General features: G+C 42.6%; 1 long non-coding RNA gene across 1 annotated transcript in view; it reads left to right on the plus strand.

Annotated features, from left to right (window-relative positions):
- The first annotated feature begins 909 nt into the window (after window positions 1-909).
- LOC137623288 (uncharacterized) overlaps window positions 910-21,144 on the plus strand; it is a 77,221-nt gene continuing 56,986 nt past the window's right edge. The window contains exon 1 of the long non-coding RNA XR_011040588.1: window positions 910-1,038. This is a non-coding gene — a long non-coding RNA (uncharacterized lncRNA). The remainder of the gene's footprint in view (window positions 1,039-21,144) is intronic.

The raw sequence follows: 21,144 nt of genomic DNA on the forward strand, positions 1-21,144 counted from the left end.
TTTGCTTCTTTCTTATTTTCCAACACTTCAACATTTTATTTATGGTACAGGAACAGGGTTTTATACTAGTTGCACCAATTTGCTGAATGTCCTCTATGACTTGGCTGCATTGTCCAAATTCATAAATCCTTCCATTACATTTTGCACTTTGTTTTACACACACACACACACACACACACACACACACACACACACACACACACATATATATATATATATATATATATATATATATATATATATATATATATATATATATATATATATATATATATATATATATATATATATATATATATATATATATATATATATATATATATATATATATATATACTTTATATTAAATTTTGTACCTTTACCTTCACTTATTTTGTTATCCAATTCCTTATAAAACTAGCTAATCAGAATAATACTTCCAAATACATATTTATTCCTTCTCCAATTTGAACTTTCATCCTCATTTACTTTTTTTTTTATCCAAATAATTGTCAGGTAGGCATATCCTTCCAATTTCTCGTCACATTTACATCCATCTACCTAGTCTTATGTCTAATCTGAAGCAACACATGATCTAACAAGACTAATTTTTCTCTTTTCAAAGTATGATTTTTTTCCTTCTGGAAAATTGTATTGCCAACAATTTAAACATCTTCCAAACACATTTCTGTAACGAAAATTTGATTCTCATTTACTTTAAGAACTCCATATTAGCCCATATGATAATAATAATAATAATAATAATAATAATAATAATAATAATAATAATAATAATAATGGATTATAGTTGTAACATCTCTCTCGTAGATGGCACCACTTGTAGCAAGGAGCCAAGGACGTTAAAGCTGGAATCCAAGATTCCAATTGTAAGTATATGGTATATTCTATATGAATCCATGGAAAGCGGATACTTCAAATTATGAGGATGTGGACTGTGAAAGAGTTTATCCGGTTTCCTGAATGTTCTTCCTGAACGAGTTAAGTAGTATACATAAGTGGTTGGATTACGATTTAACTTTGATTCAACGAAAGATTCCGGTATAGTATTTATTCTAATAGGATTGTTATTCGACTTTGTTATTGGTTTATTTTAGTGGGGAGGTTAGTCTTTCCATCTCGCACTCGTTCGTAAATACATATTTTAGGTTTGAAATAGCAGAGATCTTATTGAGAAACGTAATTGTCAATACAACGGAATATTGCCGTTGTGTGGACCTGCAAAAGGGTGTGGGTGTGTAGGTTATTGCCGTCTTTGTGGATCTGCGTAAGAGCATGTAGGTTTCCTCTTTGTGGATCTGCTAAAGGCCAGGGTTGTGTAGGCCTGTGTATCATAACGGCCACCTGCATGTATGTATAATGACGGCCGGCAAAGAATATGGTAATTTTTTGGTAAATTTTTACTGTATTACATAATATAATTCGAACAGAAAGTATGTTTTCCAGTAGTAAAAAAACAATTTAACCGAATTTGACGTACAATAATACCCATTTTTGTATGGCAGCTCTATAAGAAAACGATTTTTCTAGTCTTAAGTTTCTTTGTCTATAACTATCGTAATCCTGGCCAAGTTTAGGGTAGTTGTTTTTGGTAGAGATTATGCAGAAAGTCATTTCAGTATGACGGCCACATCTAATTAATAGAAAAAGGGCATGTCTCATATTATGCACGCGGGAGGAACTGGCTGCTGATATACCAAGGCTTCAGAAAAAAGTCGCCCCCCCCCCCCCCCCTTCGCGAGGGTTAGGTAACGGACAGGTACAAATATTTGCCAGGTTTTGTTGCTTTTGGTTGGATCTAACTCGACTACTCGCTGCCTAATGCTTATGACTGGATGATTAACATGCTAAGTATTGCATAATATTGGATTTACTTTTTCTAACATTATATAAAGTTTGTAAATAAATCTGTAAGAGTACAGTATTGTACATGTGTTTAAAATTAGTTATGGACGGAAAAAGTTATGAACAAAAGTTTTTCTTTTAGTAGATGTGCTTTCACTGAATTTAATCTTTATTTAAACAGCAAATAAACCAAAAAACCATTTGTCTTGAGAACTGGGATATTTCTTTGGGATAAATTTATTGCAAAACACTGGAAATTTTTAGAGAAATAACATTTTTATTACAGTAAATGGGAATTTAAGGAATTTATTTCCACTGCAAATAAGTCTTTCTACTCTGATGGACTCCCCCTCCCCACTTCCTTACGGACAGAGGTGGGAATCTGGGATTTTGGTTGTGCGAAAACGGAACAAAAACGGATTTTGAGCGAAGCGAAAAATCTATTTTTGGGTGAGATAACTATGTCGTCCTTATGGAAGGTTCCTTCAGTAGCTTCCTAGGGTATATTTAACTACAGTGGGTATTCCCAGAGAATTAAACTAAAGGTTATCACAGAATTTTAACTTCTGGTGCGAGTACCCTAAAGGTTTCCCTCTAGGATATCGTATATCAACAGGGGACGCATGTATGAACACGCCACATAGCTATCTGCACCCCATATAGAGTTAACACTTCGATATGGAAAGGTGGCTTGAGTAACTGAGGAGCCGTTCCAAAGTTACTCTCATCCGTGGCTACTTTTGGTACTCGAGACGTAAACAAACGGGCGCCATTGCTAAATGACGTCACGTCCGTCTTCATCCTGAGCTCAGCTCCTACCAATCTCCGTGATACAGTAGGTCAGGGAGGGGCCTGAAAGGCTGAACTAGAGTAGACGGGAGGGTCCATCAGGACGACATGACTATCTCACCCAATAATAGATTTTTCGCTTTGCTCAAAATCCGTATTTTGGCCTCAAGCCATGTCGTCCTGATGGAATTGTACCAGAGAATTATTGTATTGTGGATTTTTTCTCTTAATCCAAGTGCCAAGGGCTTCGAGCAATATTCCTATGGTCTGGAGACCGTAAAGCCTATGACAATTTTAGTAATTGTCCTTACCAGAGATTCTATAATGAACTGGCTTCCTGCCCCCCTGGCAGGGAAGTCCTGGTGGACAAGAGGATTATCTCGAAGTGATCATTGAAGAACTACTCACCTGGTGGAGAGATCATGCTGGTCTCGGAGACTGATCAAAGGTTAATATTCGAGTAGGAATATTATCAAGGCATAGGTGAGTATATAATATAAATACTTATATTATTCTTTAGATCAGACGGGAAAGGGGTAAATGAAACTATAACAATCATATATTTCTTAATAAGGAATAGGAGCGAAAGGAGACGCACATGGTAAATAAAATACATTTTATTTTTAATATTGCAAGTCATTATAGAGGTAATGACAATAATTATAGAATTTATTTACAGTAATAATGAATAATGTATATAGAAAATGAAAGACGGTGATCTTGAGTCTGAAAAGAAAAGTTTGCTTTTTAGAAACACAAGTTCCCAGGGGAACACCAGTCTTTTTAAAGTTAAAAAAACACTCAATGCTCGAGAGAATGTGGCACGGATGTAAAATTTCTGACATTTCACCAGTCTTAAGTGTCCATTAAGTCACTATGTATCACGATAGGGTCAACACAGGCACCTGTAGAGTTAGTCCCAAATAACTCTAAATAACTGCTCTATGCAGATTTAAGCAGCAGGTTTCATTACACTACCTGCAGCTACTACGAAATGTTAAACTTCGTGCACCTGTTTTGCGTAGTGCTTGAAGAACATGCGCGATGATTTCCAGCTTGTAAAGCCCTTGAAGCTTTCGAAATCCATACTCTGGAAGAAATTCAGAGAAGAAGCGACTTTCCTAGGATCGTGACCTGCGGGTGTACTGTGAGGATCCGCTCTGCGAATGAAGTAGGTGATTTTCGCTCTTAGTTGTTTCAGTGACAAGTCGCTACCCGATGTTTCTCCTTTGAAGAGTTGGCCTCCACCGAAGTCTGAAGTTCTTCGAAGATAGACCCTAAGACACTCCACTGGGCATAGAGAGACTTCTTCCTTCAGGGGGCAGATTCTCCAAGGGCCCCATCTCTTGGTGGGTAGTTCATTCTTGGCGAGAAACGTCGGATCGGGGAAGAGGATAAGATCTCCTGTATCGGCGAATAGGATATGACCCTCTTCTCTTGATAATGTCACTATTTCACTGACTCGGGCTCCCGAGGCGAGAGCAAAAAGGAAGATTTAACTTTTTGAGTCGGGTCTTTCAGAGGGCAGGAATCGTTGTCCAGGCTAGAAGCAAAATGGAGCACTTTGTCCAGGGACCAGGAGATAGGTTTTGGTGGAGGAGCTAGGCGTAGTCTAGCACATGCCTTTGGCAGTTTATTGAAGATGTCACTGGACAGATCAATCTGGAAGGCGAATAGGAGTGATCTAGTCAAGGCCGATTTACAGGTGGAAATCGTGCTGGCCGCTAAGCCTTGTTCATGAAGGTGAATGAAGGACATGCAAAAATCAATGGTGATCTCCGTAGGATTTTTTGCCTTGACGAAGGAAACCCACTTTTTCCAGGAAGATTCCTACTGCCTTCTGGTAGACTCTGTCTTGTACTCCTCGAGGAAGTCTAAGCTTTTCTTCGAGATCCCAAACCTTTTCTTTACGGCTAAGGAGAGAAAATCATGAGATGAAGGTCCCTGACTTAAAGTGATGAAGCGATGACAGTCGACTTCTGTACTTGTTGAGAGAGGACTGGTCCCGGTAGGGGAATCAGGGTGGGCCGCAGCTCCAGGACCAGGGGATACCAATTGCTCCGGGGCCACTTGGGAGCCACTAGGGCCGCTGTCCCTTTGAAGGTTCTCAGTTTGGATAGGACTTTCAGCAGAAGGTTGGATGGAGGGAACAGGTAGATCTTGGACCATCTGTTCCAATCCAGGGACATGGCGTCCACCGCTTCAGCCTTGGGGTCCTCGTACAGGGCTAGATACACATACTTGTGAATCCTGCCCAGCTGGTTACTGTAACCTTATCCGTAGACAATTCCTTAGGACCCGAGGGTCCCAAATGAGGGAAAATCCGTAAGGATGAGCCAAGCTAAGCCTCCTTAATAGAGGAATTGTCCGCAGAGTGTAAAAGGATCTGAGATCGCTTGGAGCCTTGAGGGAGAGGGGAAAATAGGATAAACCCCTTAGTAATATGAAGGTTTCGGCAAGCGACTGCACTGAGATGCACAGAGTATGCTGGAAATGTTGTAATGTGCAACCATACAACATAGTCACTCTATTAGCTGGTATTTTAGTCACTATATTAGCTGGTATAAAAATACCTATATGGAGGTGGCCAGGCTATCTGGCTGCATCAGATTAACTGCCAGCATGGTGCCGGAAGCCGAGGAAGGGGTGCATGTCCCTTAGCGCCTCATTAGGGGGCGCTGGCAGCCCGACGGCACGCCGGAGGCTGGTCCTGCAGTGTAGAAAACATCTAGGAGGACACACTGAGCCACCAAGATGGACAACACCACAGTGACGACCCCCGGCAGGGGCGGCGGTCTCCGGCAGCCGGTGGCTGACGGCATGGTGAACCTTGGTTCAACTCATAAGATGTATATATATAGGGCGGATACCTAGACTGCCGGCAGGTGGGCGGAAGTCTCCGGCAGTCGGCTGGCTGTCGCTAGGTAAACCAGGGGAAATATAAGGGGTGGGACGTTGGCGGTATGTCGACGGAAGGCGGCAGCCTTCGGCAGGCGGTAGGCTGACGTCCTAGAGGGAAGGTATCTTATGAAAAGAGGTCACCTGAGGTAGTGGCGGCTGTCGCCGGCAGTAGAGGCGGCAAGGGACCGGCACCATGATAAAGAGCGAAAAGTAAGGAGGGAAGGGAGGAGTAATATCCTATACCCCGCCGGCATCCCTCCAGAGAGAGTGCACTCATGATAGGAGTAGGTACTCCTAACATCCGGCGGCAGTGGGCCGGCAGACGGCCGGGAGCCTGAGGTAACCCAAGGGAGGGATAGAGAGCACTCAAAGAGGGGGAATCCTCCGCCGGCGGGACCGCCGCCGGCAACTACCCTTATAGAACACTATGAAGGGTATCTGCACCAGAGCGGCCAGCTCAACAGAAGAACAAGGCTAGCCCTACCACTCCACCCAAGGGAGGAGTTGTAGGACCGAGGACAGAGGTGTGTAGGCAGGCCGACACCAGAGGGATAGAGTGTGGGGGGGGGGGTGGAAGTAGGGGTCTTTCTTAAATGGGTAGACTCTGTATGAGAGAGGCCACCAAGGCAAGGGAGAACACTCCCTAACCTAGGATAGGTAGCACAGATCAGGTACAGTACTGATGTACTGTCCTAAACTATAATAAGGCAGAATCTACCCCCAGAGCCTAACCTAGATTAGGAGAACCAACTCTAAGGCTAGGAAGGCCTGGAAGGACACATCGCTAGTTGCAGGGAGGAAGGAGTACAACCAAGTGCAACTGGGGAAGGGCAGAACCCTTCCTAAGGTCTCGAGCATGACCCTAAGGGGGGTTCATTCCCTTAGGGTAGGCTGAGAAGCGATAAATACTCTGGGTGAAGTCAAGATTCTCCCCATTATAGAATAAGGGAGAAGCAAGGTTACCCAGAGGGAATTACCCGTAGGTAAGGGGAATAGGAAGCATACAAGGGTTCCTACATTAGGTTAGGAGGGGGTTGGTACACGAACCAACACAGTCCCTTGTATGGTCCCCGAAGGCGAAAACACTTACATCACAGTAACTAGTATGTTTAACAATGCCTAAATCTTCATAACTTAACTTGGGAACACTTATATATATCATGCAGTAATATGAGCACTAGGCTGTCAAGCCTAGGGGCTAGGCTAGCGATCTAGTATGGAGTCGGTTAACGACCGTTGTCTATCGAGCGCTAAAGCACGATATAATAACTTCCTAGCTATGAAGACTAAACTAATAATATTAATTAGTTAAAGGACCGGAGAAGGCTGTTCTGGCTAACTAAATAAAACATGCAACATGAACAGCGACGGCGTCATGGCGCGTCCGGTATCGGCACAGTTCCGCCAGAAAACACAATATTTTACGAAAAGTAGAAGTTACTTTACGGCCAGAGCTTATTTAAACAATACTTGGACCTGGTACTCAATTTTCCAGAAGAAGGCTGCGACATAACGGCGATGTAAGTGGATGAAGAAGCACTTCGGAAAAATCCGACTTAGCGTAGGAGCTACGGACGAAAGGATGAAGACGGACGTGACGTCATTTAGCAATGGCGCCCGTTTGTTTACGTCTCGAGTACCTAAAGTAGCCACGGATGAGAGTAACTTTGGAGCGGCTCCTCAGTTACTCAGCCACCTTTCCATATTGAAGTGTTAACTCTAAATGGGGTGCAGATAGTTATGTGGCGTGTTCATACATGCGTCCCCTGTTGATATAAGATATCCTAGAGGGAAACCTTTAGGGTACTCGCACCAGAAGTTAGAATTCTGTGATAACCTTTAGTTTAATTCTCTAGGAATATCCACTGTAGTTAAATATACCCTAGGAAGCTACTGAAGGAATCTTCCATCAGGACTACATGGCTTGAGCCCAAAAACATGATTTTTTTGGACTCAAGCCATATTGTCCTGATGGAAGGTTCCTTTAAGCAGCTTTCTAAGGGCTATTTAGCTACAGTGATACTCCCAGAGAATTTACCACAGGTCTCCAGAATTCTAACTCCTGGCGCGAGTATCCTTAAAAATATTCTTAAGGACATCGCATAATATCAGGGGACGTATTTCTTGATACGACACTATGGCAATCTTCACCACGAATAGTTTTCGCTTCGAGGGGGAAGAGTGGCGAAATTGAAGGGGAGCAGTCATCAAGGTTACCCGGTGGATCCCCTTCCCGTACTACTGCAGCGCCCAACATGGCTACCCATTCCTTTGTTAGTAGCGAATTACGCATGGTGTATCTCCCGCTTGCTCTCGGTGTTTGTGTTACTAATATTTGGATTTATCATGGATTCTCCAGCGTCTTCAGCCTCTGGAAAGTTGAGTATTTAATCTTTCCTGTGTATAATTTTTAGCTCCCTTCTCACAGTTAAATTAGCATAATTTAGATGTTTAACGGAGCTTAGCTCTACCGGAGGCGCCATTTGGGATGCTGTCGTTCGCCATATATGCCTTTAGTCAGTAGAACGACAATCCCGGTATTAAGCTTTAATGAATTATAGCTATTTAGGCAAAATTATACTACTGAGGATAAGATCATGCACGTATATTTCCACTTCCTTGAAATGTGTCGATCGTATACGATAGTCTCGGTGACATAGCGTAGCCGAGATCTCGACTCGTCCTAGGCTAGTCTAATGCGTTTTAGTATACTTTCGTACATTATCCCCGTTTACCCTTTTGTATCGTTTTATCAATTCAACAGGAGATAGTATATCTCCTAGAATTTGTATTTCCATTAGGTGACAACCTTATCTTGGTCTTGCCATAGGGTAGCGTTTTTCTGTCTTCCATCTTTGCCGGCGAGTATCCCGGCTTTGAATTACGACAGTAACTTTGAGTATTCAGTCTTGATGTCGGCAACTCTGCTGCCGGGGGAGTAGTCGCTCCCCTGCCCGTTTACAGTTGTAGACATAGGAAGCCTGGCTTCCCTAGTCCACATGTCTTGTTTTTGGCAATGTTTTGGGCTGAGGAATCTACTTTCTTCTGCCGCCCAAGACAGCGCCGATATAGAAACGATGTTTCTGAGTTTGTGACCGAAAGTGGGTGGCAATTATGCCGCCTTCTGACACGAAACACAAGACCCTCTCCCTTCCCCTCTGTCCTTTAGCGATGGCCTACATATCGCAATATCTTTGGCCGGTATTCTACAATCTCCCCGCTCGCCGGGTGGATTGCGATGCCGGCCAGGCTCCTACAAAGGCGGCATGATTGCCGCTTCGACCTTCCCCCTAACGGACGCAAGGCTCCGGGAAAGGTTGTGCCGGCCATGACGGCTGCTAGTGGGAGACCCTGATGTGTTTGAGTGTTCTTCAGTCCTTTCTTGGACTGCCATCCACAATCCCTGGAACCGACAGAGCAGCCAGCAACAGATTCTGTGGCTGGATGGAAGCTAGAATGATACATTCCCCCCTTTCATTTGAACCCTCATTCTGGAAGAAGGCAGTAGGGACAGTAGCCCCTACAACCCTATTTTTTGTACTAAACTATAATAAGGTAGCCCTTCTCTCCGTGCTCTTTCTATGTCGGCTGGTGCCGTCAGGTGCTAGCATGCTGGCCGAACTGCAGTAGTGGATTGCTGTATACAGTAGCCAGTATTTCTGCAGTATAGTACATACTGTAGGCAGAAAACTATTGTGTATTATATACAGCGGTCTATATTTTCTAACATATTCTGCGTCCTTTCACAGTCCATTGTTGAGACCAATTATAATAATGCAGTGAAGTATTCCTTCAATAGCCTGATGAGCCATAGGTCATCAGAACTTAATATTTTTACCCTTCTATATTAATATTCCATTACGGAAGGGTTAGTGCTAGTATACACTAATTCTAGCTCTAGAGATTAGAGCTCTTCCACTCTAGCTTTTCCTTAAATAAGGAAATTCTAAATATTAATATTGAGGAAGGTCACAGCAATTGGCTGGACAGGAGATACATATGTATTTTTCCTATTTTCTTTCTAGCTTACTATCCTAAGCTATAATAATAGTAGTGCCATTTTATGCATGAATCATAGACTCCTTTAAGGAAGGACTGGAACGTCAGGACCTCGGGGTTTTTAACTTGAGTCTGGACTAAAATGACTTCTAGAAGGGCTAGAAACACGTTCTCTGGATCAGAATGGGGGTTTTTGAGGATGGTGAGTTCAATAGTAACATTTTCAACACCACCTGGGGTCATCTTAGAGGTCTAAAGGTCATTTATCAAGGTCAAATTTGTGAATTTTGGTTATTTTTGCTCGTTTTTTGTGTGGAACTCATAAATGGTGAGAGATAGCTGATTATAATATGAGGCAAGTCTGCAGAGCTGTCCGAATTTAATATATATTGTCATATATCGTCCTTCAAGAAAGGACTGGAACGTCCCCTGATCGGGGTTTTTAACTTGAGTCCTGGACTAAAATGACTACTAAGAAGGGCTAGAAACACGTTCTCCGAGTCAAGATGGGGGTTTTTGAGGACGGAGAGTTCAATAGTGACATTTTCAACACCACCTGGGGTCATCTTCAAGGTCAAAAGGTCATATTTCAAGGTCAAAATAGTGAATTTTGGTCATTTTTACTCGTTTTTGTGTGTAACTCATAGATGGTGAGGGATGGCTGATTATAATAAGAGGCAAGTCTGTAGTTCTGTCCAAATTTAATATATATTGTCAAATATTGTATTACTCAAACATTCCAAACAAGCCCTAAAACAAGTTTATCCTTCAGACTTAAGTTAAAAACCCCGACCAGGGGACGTTCCAGTCCTTTCTTGAAGGACGATATACGACAATATATATTAAATTCGGACAGCTCTGCAGACTTGCCTCATACTATAATCTGATATCTCTCACCATTTATGAGTTACACACAAAAAATGAGCAAAAATGACCAAAATTCACAAATTTGACCTTGATAAATGACCTTTAGACCTCTAAGATGACCCCAGGTGGTGTTGAAAATGTTACTGTTGAACTCACCATCCTCAAAAACCCCCATGTTGATCCAGAGAACGTGTTTCTAGCCCTTCTAGAAGTCATTTTAGTCCAGACTCAAGTTAATCTTTCAGACTCGTTAAAAACCCCGAGCAGGGGACGTTCCAGTCCTTCCTTAACCCTGGATAGGTACGGTGGGTCGTTTGCGACCCCGAGCGTCAAAAATAAACAGGTTTTTCTCACGTGACTCACCCCTGTGACTGAATTTGTGGGTGATCGACCTGCAGGAGGTGTCTCCCCTACACGCTCTAGTAGTGTCCAGATGTGCATTGCTGTAGCTGTACTCCTTCCCCGATTTCTGAGACGCGTCGGGGTCGTTCGCGTCCGAGTTTACCCTTCTGAGGTAGTTTGCATAATTATCAAAGTTATTACGTATTATGAAATTGTCGTAGAATGGTGCAACTTGTATAGGTTATCAGTTGTGGAAAGTCTTGGTGGATTGTTTGGCTACCATGTGCATGTTTTTTTTTTTAGTTAAAATGTCGCTCATCACCACGAGGACCATTTTACCGCGAGTGCCCCTTTTTCATTTTTTTTCATTTTTTTGCCAAGTCATTTTTCCGTAAGATATTGCCAAATAGTGTCGTAAAACTTTTGCTTGTTTAGTGTTGGAAAGTGTGTCTAGATGATCTGGCTACCCATGCATGACTTTGTTTTTGTCAGATACGACGTAGTTATTGGTATATTGGGTATTTAACTGCGGTTATCAATTTCTGTTTTTTTTTCAATATTTGTAAAAATTACTACGTAGTAAGGAATTGCCGTATATTATTCATTTTTTTTTCATGTTTATGTGTTAGAAAGTGTGCCTTGATGGTTGGGCTAACACGTGCATGTCTTTTTTTTTTTATCTGAGATGTCGTATATTAGAATGTCGGGCATTTTACCGCGAGTGTCCCTTTTTAATTTTTTTAAATTTTTTTGCCAAGTCATTTTTCCGTAAGATATTGCGAAATAGTGTCGTAAAACTTTTGCTTTTTTAATGTTGGAAAGTGTGTCTAGATGATCTGGCTACCCATGCGTGATTTTGTTTTTGTCAGATACGACGTAGTTATTGGTATATTGGGTATTTAACTGCGGTTGCCAATTTCTGTTTTTTTTTCAATATTTGTAAAAATTTACTACGTAGTAAGGAATTGCCGTATATTATTGATTTTTTTTTCATGTTTGTGTTAGAAAGTGTGCCTTGATGGTTGGGCTAACACGTGCATGTCTTTTTTTTTTATCTGAGATGCCGTATATTAGAATGTTGGGCATTTTTCCGCGAGTGCCCCTTCTTATTTGTTTTGCATTTTTTTGCTTAGTCATGTTACCGTAAGGAATTGGCAAGTAGTGTCGCAAAACTTATATTTTTATAGTGTTGGAAAGTGTTTCTAGATGATCTGGCTACCCATGCCTATTTTTTTTTTACCCAGATATGGCGTATATATAAGTATGTGTTCGATTTTCCTGTGATTGCCATTTTTTCGTTTTTTCCCATTTCTTTCAAAATTACTACGTACTAAGGAACTATCACAGAGTAATATTTCATTTATATGTTTATTTGTCGGAAAATATGCCTTGATGGTTTGCCTAGCACGTGGCTGAAATTTTTTTTTTCTGAAATGCCGTATATTAGAATGGCCATTTTTCCACGAGTGCCCCTTTTTATTTGTTTTGCATTTTTTTGCTTAGTCATGTTACCGTAAGGAATTGGCAAGTAGTGTCGCAAAACTTATATTTTTATAGTGTTGGAAAGTGTTTCTAGATGATCTGGCTACCCATGCCTATCTTTTTTTTAGCCAGATATGGCGTATATATAGGTATGTGTTCGATTTTCCGGTGATTGCCATTTTTTCGTTTTTTCCCAATTCTTTCAAAATTACTACGTACTAAGGAACTATCACAGAGTAATGATTCCTCTAGATGTTTATTTGTCGGAAAACTTTGTTTACTTTTTTTTTGATTGAATATCATCAAATTTTTTTAGCTAAAATATTGTTTTACATTTTTTTTTTAGATTTTATTTCCCTTCAAAAAAAATTTTTTGGGTCAGAATTTTAATTTTATAGTCGTAAAATAATCGACAATTATCCAGCAACCCACCATACAATTTTTATGCATATCCAATAATAATTAGATTAGTAAATAACACCTTGAAATTGACATACCCTTCCTACATTTCAAGTGGCAGATTAGGGAGTCTGAGTCAGTGTGGTTGGCGGCCATTTTGTGGACATATCCGAAGCGTAAGCTGCCCTATCTATATATATTCTTGTTCCCTATAGAATTTGTGATATTTTGGTATATTTTTACCTGCATAAATATCATATATATTAAATATATGTATTTTTTTACGAAATTTCCAAGTACTCAAAAAATTACCTTTAGATATGGCCCCTGATATAAATGTAATTTACAAAATAATGAAGATTTTTTTACATATTTCTATTTTAGGATAACATATGTTTATTCCCTAAAAAAATTAGCCACTTCCTATTTCATTTGGGTACCCAAAAAAATTCATGAAATTTGGACAAATTTTTTTGGCCAAAAAAAGTTACCCTTTTTTTCTCATTTCAGATCTTCACCTCCATGGGTCTGACTTCATCCAAAATACATCAAGATGTGTCCTAAACATTCAAGAATCAATTCCTAAAAGGATTTGTGTATATATGTATAAACTTTTTTTTTATGAATTTTTATGTCAGGTCTTTTTTTTTTCTACTTAATTTTTTAAAATATTTATAATAAATAGTTTTTCTGCAGATGAGTAGTATTTATCTTTACAGTTGTTTTAAGCATTCATTGAAGTTTTTTTTGGCAAAAGAAAAAAGGAGGTTACTGCAAAAACTGATTTTTCAAGAATTTTTTTTGCCGTCGGGGTCGTTCGCGTCCGAGTATACCCTTAAAGGGGTGTCCGAGGACCGTACCTATCCAGGGTTAAAGGAGTCTATGGCATGAATATAAAAAAATTATCAAGTGTGATAAATTACCCCATACTCATTTCATTTTCCTTTCTTTAAAGGAGGAGACCAAGGTGAAGTGTGGGGTGATGTACTGTAACCACGAGAGTATGAACTTTGTGGTCACACAGTGTGCAGGTCTCTTACCCCCTGCTCCATCGCAACTGAAACCTTGAGATACTGGGATCCCAAGGACTGCAACGTTTGCTTGGCCTTGATGACCGAGAGTTTCGGTGATCCCAAGTCGACGGAGTCGAGGGACGCTGCGAGGGAAAAGCTTCGGAAATGGGTATGAGGGTTCCAGAAGAACTCTCCGTGACTGTACCTACCCAGTGAGCTTATGAGAAGCATGCTGTTCCCGAAGGCAACAGCTGATGCCGTCGTACCTCAGGCACGACCCGGCCTCCTTGCATCCAGATCGCAGTTGAGTCCGACATCAACGAAGCTATGAAAGGCAAGGACATCATCAGGAGAGGTTGTCTGAAGTGTCCTCGGACACTTTAAAGGATCTCCTTCAAGAGGATCCTGAAGAAGTGGCCCAACCACCTGGAGGAGACGAGGATCTCGAGTCGACGGAAGCGGAGAACCCCCTTCTGTCTGTGTCGGCATAACATCCGGTGCCGTCAACGTCTTCGGCTCCTATCTCTTCACTAGACCTGCTGGGTCAAGCGGTTATGGCCCAGATCACGATGTTAATGGACACTCTACGTAAGGAAAACGTAGATATGGGGAAGGGATTCCGCGAAGCAACTCAAATAATCACTTCTTGTGGGTCTTACAAGCGACCTAAAGTGTCTGACCTGCCACCTTGCTCCGAAACCAATCCCTGGAGGTATGCAGAGTTTATGCCCATCATGAATGGGAACTACATTTCGGAGAAGATGGGGGCCCTCCCCCTGGACGACATCCAATTTTGGCCAAACTTTGCAGCTTCCCTGGAATGTTTCATCCGGCTGAAGAGTGAGCCGGTGTCTAAGGAAGAGACGAAACCAAAGGAAGTCATGGTTTTCGACCACGACAAGGCACAGGCTCTCTTGACGAGTAGCCTGAAGAAGGTGGGGTATACCAACTCTAGGAGTTTTCTGCTCTGAGCAAGAAACGCCCTACTTTTCTTGCTCCTCCTTCAAGAGCTTTCTCTTTCTCGTCGAAAGCTCTCCAAAGTGTGCTGAAGCCAATTGATGCAGACAAACCATGGCCTACGCTAGAGGAGTGTAGGCCATTGTCTCTGACCTTGCCCCCGGGCAAGAAGGATTGGAAGCAGGTCCACCTAACCTTCTCGGTCTCGAAATGATGCGGACATCGCAGGACAGTAGTTCAGCGAGGAACCTCCCGAAGTTGTCAGACTCTCTCCTGAGAAGAGAACTAGAGACAGAGACTAGCCGCCTCTCTGTCCCTGTGGAACTGCATGGAGATGTGTGCAGGTGTTGCTAGCACCCCAGACATGTACACAGTCCTGGCCAAGATGGTCATGGCCACCTTAGTCAAGGACTTGTATGCTTTCGTGAAGGCCAGGAGGGCCTGCAGGGAGTTTGTGTTTGCCAATGCAACGGTTAAACTCTAACCCAGGAAGCTGATTACTTCCTGTATCTGGGGCAAGGACCTCTTCCCAAAGGAAGTAGTCAAAGAAGTCGTCTCAAAAGCCGCCACGGAGAAAAGGAATCTTCTCCAAAAGTGGGGCATGTCTTCGAAGAGAAAATCTTCCCCTGATGCTGGTCCCCAAACTAAGAGGAAGACTAAGAAGCCAATACTACCTTCTCCGCCTGTAAAACATCTCACGGTCACCATGCCCACGATGCCCCAAGTGGTCACTCAACCACAAACCACCTTCCAAGTGGTGCCTCAACAGCTGGTAGCCCAGTCACCAGTCTTCTACCCAGGCTTTGAGAGGCACACCTACCTATCGCTCGAAAGGAAGAGGATCTAGACAGGGCTCCTTAAGAAACCCAGCACGAGGTAGGGGAGGACGTGGTCAGGGTGGCAAACCCTCGGGATCATCCAAGCAATGAGATGCTCCGGGTAGGAGGGAGACTCCTCCACTTTCAGGATCGTTGGACCTTTGATCCCTGGGCCCACAGCCTAATCAAGAATGGACTAGTATGGAAATGGAACAGATCTCCACCTTTATTTCCTCAGTTCTTCCAACACTTCACCCCCTTACTGGAAGAATATACCTTCGAACTCTCTAACAAAAAGGTTATAAGGAAAGCAAAGTCCATCAAATTCCAGTTAAGGCTGTTTTGTGTTCCCAAGAAGGACTTGGACAAACTCAGTCATTCTAGACGTCGCCACTCGTCAAGTTCGAGAACAAGAAGTTCCGGATGCTAACCCTTCAACACATAAGGACCTTGTTACCGAAACGGGCGTACACACTCAATAGACCTGGCAGATGCTTACTGGTACCTTCCAGTCAGTCTCTCCCTCTCCCCCTACCTAGGATTCAAGTTACAGAAGACCAAGTATGTCTTCAGGATTCAAGTTACAGAAGACCAAGTATGTCTTCAGGATTCAAGTTACAGAAGACCAATTATGTCTTCAGAGTCATGCCCTTTGGACTAAACATAGCCCCAAGGATCTTCACGAAACTTGCGGACGCATTCGTACAACAGCGGCGCTTGGAAGGCGTTCAGGTAGCCGCATACCTGGACGACTGGCTGGTGGGGGCAGCATCCAAGGCTGCTTGTCTGCAGGCATCCAAGAAAGTGATAAAGTTCCTGGAACATCTGGGATTAAAGATAAACTTCAAGAAGTCTTGCCTCTCTCCAGCTCAAGAGTTTTAATGGCTGGGAATCCATTGGAACTTGCAGTCATACACACTCCATTCCACCAAAGAGGAGAGAGATATTGCGGGTTCTGTCAAGAGACTACTGAAATCCAACAGGGTCTCGAGATGCCAATAGGAATGAGTACTGGGCTCTCCAGTTTGCAGCAGTAACAGACCCAGTGCTTAGAGCACAGCTGAAAGATGCGTTGGGAGTCTGGAGAAGATACGCATCAAACGCTCTTGAGATCTACCGAGACCGGTACCGACCTTACTACGATTGCTTCTGAAGCCGTGGTCGTAGGTCAGGAGCCTAGCTAGGACTGTTCCCCTACAACCACCTCGCCCATCGCTAATCATCCACACGGATGCCTCCACGGAAGGATGGGGAGGTCATTCCCATCAAAGGAAAGCTCAAGGGACATGATCATTCCTGTTCAAGATCTTTCACATCAACATTCTGGAGGCCATGGTAGTCGTCCTGATGTTGAAGAAGCTATCCCCTCACAGATCAGCCCACATCAGGCTGGTCTTGGATAGCGAAGTGATAGTTAGATGTCTGAACTGACAAGGCTCAAGATCGCCCTACATCAATGACGTGATGATGGCCATCTTCCGCTTGGAATGAAAGAAAAAATGGCACTTATCAGCAGTTCCCCTACAATGGTTCCGCAACGTGACGGCGGACGCTCTATCCAGGCTAAAGCCGATAGTCAGAATGGTCCTTAGACGCAGACTCGTTCTCCTTCATCCTGGAAAAAGTCCCAGAACTGCAGATCGACCTCTTCGCAACGAGCGACAAGAAGAAACTACCTCGATACGTGCCCCATACGAAGACCCTCGGGCAGAGGCGACGGACGCCTTGTCCCTCGATTGGAACAGATGGACTCGCATCTACCTGTTGCCACCAACACATCTCCTGCTGAAGGTCCTCAACAAGCTGAGATCCTTCAAGGGAACAGCAGCAGGGGTGGCCCCCAAGTGGCCCAAGAGCAATTGGTTCCCTCTGGTGATAAAACTGAAGTTGAGGCTGTTTCCTCTACCAAACCCAGTTCTATCCCAACTGGTTCAGAAGTAGACTGTTTTCGCATTATCACAGAGAACCCAAAACCTTCATCATGATTTTCTCGCCTTAGCAGTCAAGAAAAGATTTGGGATCTCGAAAGACAGTATTGAATTTTTAGAAGAAAACAAGTCAGTCAACCAGAAGACAATATGAATCTTCTTGGAAGAAGGGGGTCGATTTTGTCAAAGCCCAAATGCAGACGGAAATCTCGATAGACTTCTGCCTGTCCTCCTTCATCCACCTTCACGAGCAAGGCTTGGCTTCCACCACGATAACGTGTAAGTCAGCTTTGACTAGACCTCTTCTATACGCCTTCCAGGTGGACCTGTCAAACGAAATCTTCAACAAGGTTCCAAAGGTATGCGCTAAACTTAAACCAGCTGCCCCTCTGAAGCCCATTTCATTGTCTCTGGACAGTCTTACATTATGCTTCGAACTTGAACAATGAAGATGCTCTCTAAAGGATCAACACAAAAAGTGATATTTTAGTTTGCTATAGCTTCAGGCCAGAGTTAGTGAAATAGCCCTATCAAGAGACGAGGGCCATATTCAGTTCACAGAAGTGGGAGAACAATCTTTTTCCTGATCCTACCTTTCTCGCCAAAAACAAGCTACCCACCAAAAGGTGGGGTCCCTGGAGAATCTGCCCTATGAAGGAAGATCTCTGTTCAGTAGTGTCTCTAAAGGTCTAGCTTCGAAGAACTTCAGACTTCAAGGGAGGACAGCTCTTCAAAGGGGAAACCTCAGGATCAAACTTATCCCTGAAACAACTGAGGGCGAAGCTCGCTCGCTTCATCCGCAGGGCGGATCCTGACAGTACACACGCAGGTCATGATCCGAGAAAGATTGCTTTCTCGCTGAACTTTTTTCAGTATGTGGACTTAGAGAGACTCAAATCATACACTTATTGGAAATCCTCTAGTCATCTATAAATCCTATTGCGAAGCAAGTGCGCGAACTGAAAAACTTTGTGGTGGCGGCAGGTAGTGTTGTAAAACCTGTCTTCTAGTGCTGCAATGAACAGTGAACTGTTTGGGACTTTGGGTGAAAAGGTGTTAACACCTTTCAGTGTAATACTTTTTGGGGGGCTCAGGCCTTGTCATCCTGATGGAAGTTCCTTTAAAGTAGCTTCCTAGGGTATATTTAAGTGCAGTGATATTCCCAGAGAACTTTACCTTAAGGTACCCAGAATTATAACTCCTGGAGCGAATATCCCTTATTTACTCTTATAGGGATATCGCATAATATCAGCAGACGTATTCTTGACACGCCACATAGCTATCTTCATCCCAAATAGCGTTAACGCTTTGAGAGGGAAATGTGGCAAGAAACAAAAGGGGAGCCATTATTAAGGTACACCTCTCCTCCCCGTTTAGAGTCTGTATATGACGTCATCAACGGCACCATGTTTATTCCTTATCTTGTAGCTCTATTGCTCTGTGATTCCCTTGTGTTCTCTCGTTATTTTGGATATTATTCAACATTATGATGCTTTCTCCAGCCTCTTCTGCCTCTGGAAAGTTTAGTATTATCTTTGTATAAACGCAAGCTCTTGTTGTTTTGCATGATATTAACGTAAACAAGAGCTGTTGCCTACCGGAGGCGTCGTAGACGCTGTCGCTCGCTATGCACGAGTCATTTAATTAGCCAGAGCGACTTTCCCCGGTTTTAATGCTTTAATAAATTTAGCTATTTAGCCTTCCTATTGGAATTCTTTATATTATGCCGATAGTATTTATCAGTTTCGGCGATTTACGTAACCGATCCTTGCTTATGCTAGGCTTAGTAGCTTAGGCATTTTGGTTTTAGTACTTTCTTGCATGATATAATAGGTTCTCCTAGTGTGATGATTTTATTAAAGCCGTAGGCGGTTATTTATACATGTAAGATAATTACTGAAATAATTTCCTCTTCCAAGATAGTATACGAGTGTGTTTCAGTGATTTAAGTAATTGATTCTCACCACGCCTAAGCTAATAGCCTAAGGGGCTTTAGTATACTTTCGCACACTTCCTCAATTGTTCTTTTCTCCTCTGGAGGTCTAAGATCAACCCCTTTTTCCCTCTTGAGTTAGCCTAGGCTTAACCCTAGTCAGTTTTTAAACTATCTGGATTGTATTTGGGTAAAATTAGGCTAGGGTGTTTCTGTCCTTGACCTGTAACCAGAGTGACTGGTTTTTGGGCTTAGTCAGAACATCAGAGTTTTCTGTCTGGGGTCTGTAGCTGCCTGACAAAGCGAAGATTCTTTTGCTAGGTTAGGCTGCAGACATAAGAGGCTAGACCTCCCTAGGCCACACCTGAAGGTTTCTGTATGAGATGATTCCTTCTTTCTGTGGTTTAGCAGACTAGTCCTGTGCTGTTTTACCCTAGGTCGGAGAATAGAATTCTCCATTACCTGGGGAAATAACAGCACCAAACCCCATTCCTGTACTGCTGGAGGTTCAAGGTGCTGCCAACCTCATTGCTGTATTAGACTACCCTAGGCTAGGATGAGTTTTCTTAGCACTGGGGATAGTCGTATACAGTGGAACCTCTACATATGATTGCCCTAACATATGAATTTTCCAACATACAAAATAAAATTCGATCAAATTTCTGTCTTGACACCCTAAGTAATGCTCCAACATACGATGTAGGTCTTGTTTACGCCGGTAGATGGCAGCACGTAAGAGGGACGCCATTGAGTGTCGAGTGCTGTTCTCTGTTCTTGTGTGTATCGTGTGGTTGTCCTCTGTTTGGTCTGTTATTAACAGTGCTTATTTTCTTCCTTTTCTCAAATATCCTTTTTGATTTTACCTATAATCATGGTGCCTAAGAAGTAAAGTTTCAGTACAGGTAGTGGTGAGAAAAGGAAGAACGCAATTCTTTCATTACAATTGAAGCAAGAAATTATAGAAAAACATGAACAGTGTGCATGTGAGTGATATGGCTAAACAATATGGCCGGAATAGGCCTATGATCTCGACGATCATCAAGCAGCAGGCAGCCATTAAAGCAGATAACTATCGAAGGGGATCACCATTATTACAAGACATCGTAGCAATACCCTGGAAGAGATAGAATGCCTTTTGTTGATAGGGATAAAGGACAAAGAGATTGTTGGCAACTATCATTTGTGAGAAGGGCCAGCGTGATGAACAGAAAGAAAGAAAGAAAGCGAAGCAAAGAAAACCAAGATAGCATTAACGTGTTCTTTAAATAAAATCTCTCTCTCTCTCTCTCTCTCTCTCTCTCTCTCTCTCTCTCTCTGTGGCGTCAATGACCTTAGATGTCAGGATGCCTGAAAACTTTAAATCATTCTCTCTCTCTCTCTCTCTCTCTCTCTCTCTCTCTCTCTCTCTCTCTCTCTCTCTCTCTCTCTCTCTCTCTCTCTCTCTCTGTCTGTCTGTCTGTCTGTCTGTCTCTCTCTCTCTCTCTCTCTCTCTCTCTCTCTCTCTCTCTCTCTCTCTCTCTCTCTCTCTCTCTTTTATTCTTCGCTGTTATAGTGTTAGAGACGTCTATTATTTTTTTCTGAGAGAGAGAGAGAGATAGAGAGAGAGATTGAGATAGAGAGAGAGATTGAGATAGAGAGAGAGATTGAGATAGAGAGAGAGATTGAGATAGAGAGAGAGATTGAGATAGAGAGAGAGATTGAGATAGAGAGAGAGATAGAGATATATTAAACAAAAATGTGTTTACAGTACATATGATTTTTAACAGCGTAAACGAGTTGAAAAACAATTAAATGTAACTAAGAAAGTAATAACAGCTAATCTGAATTCCTTTATTAACTAAAACAAATATTGACACACACACACACAGGTGCAA

This window comes from Palaemon carinicauda, chromosome 30 (assembly GCF_036898095.1).
Source record: "Palaemon carinicauda isolate YSFRI2023 chromosome 30, ASM3689809v2, whole genome shotgun sequence".
Taxonomy (NCBI): domain Eukaryota; kingdom Metazoa; phylum Arthropoda; class Malacostraca; order Decapoda; family Palaemonidae; genus Palaemon; species Palaemon carinicauda.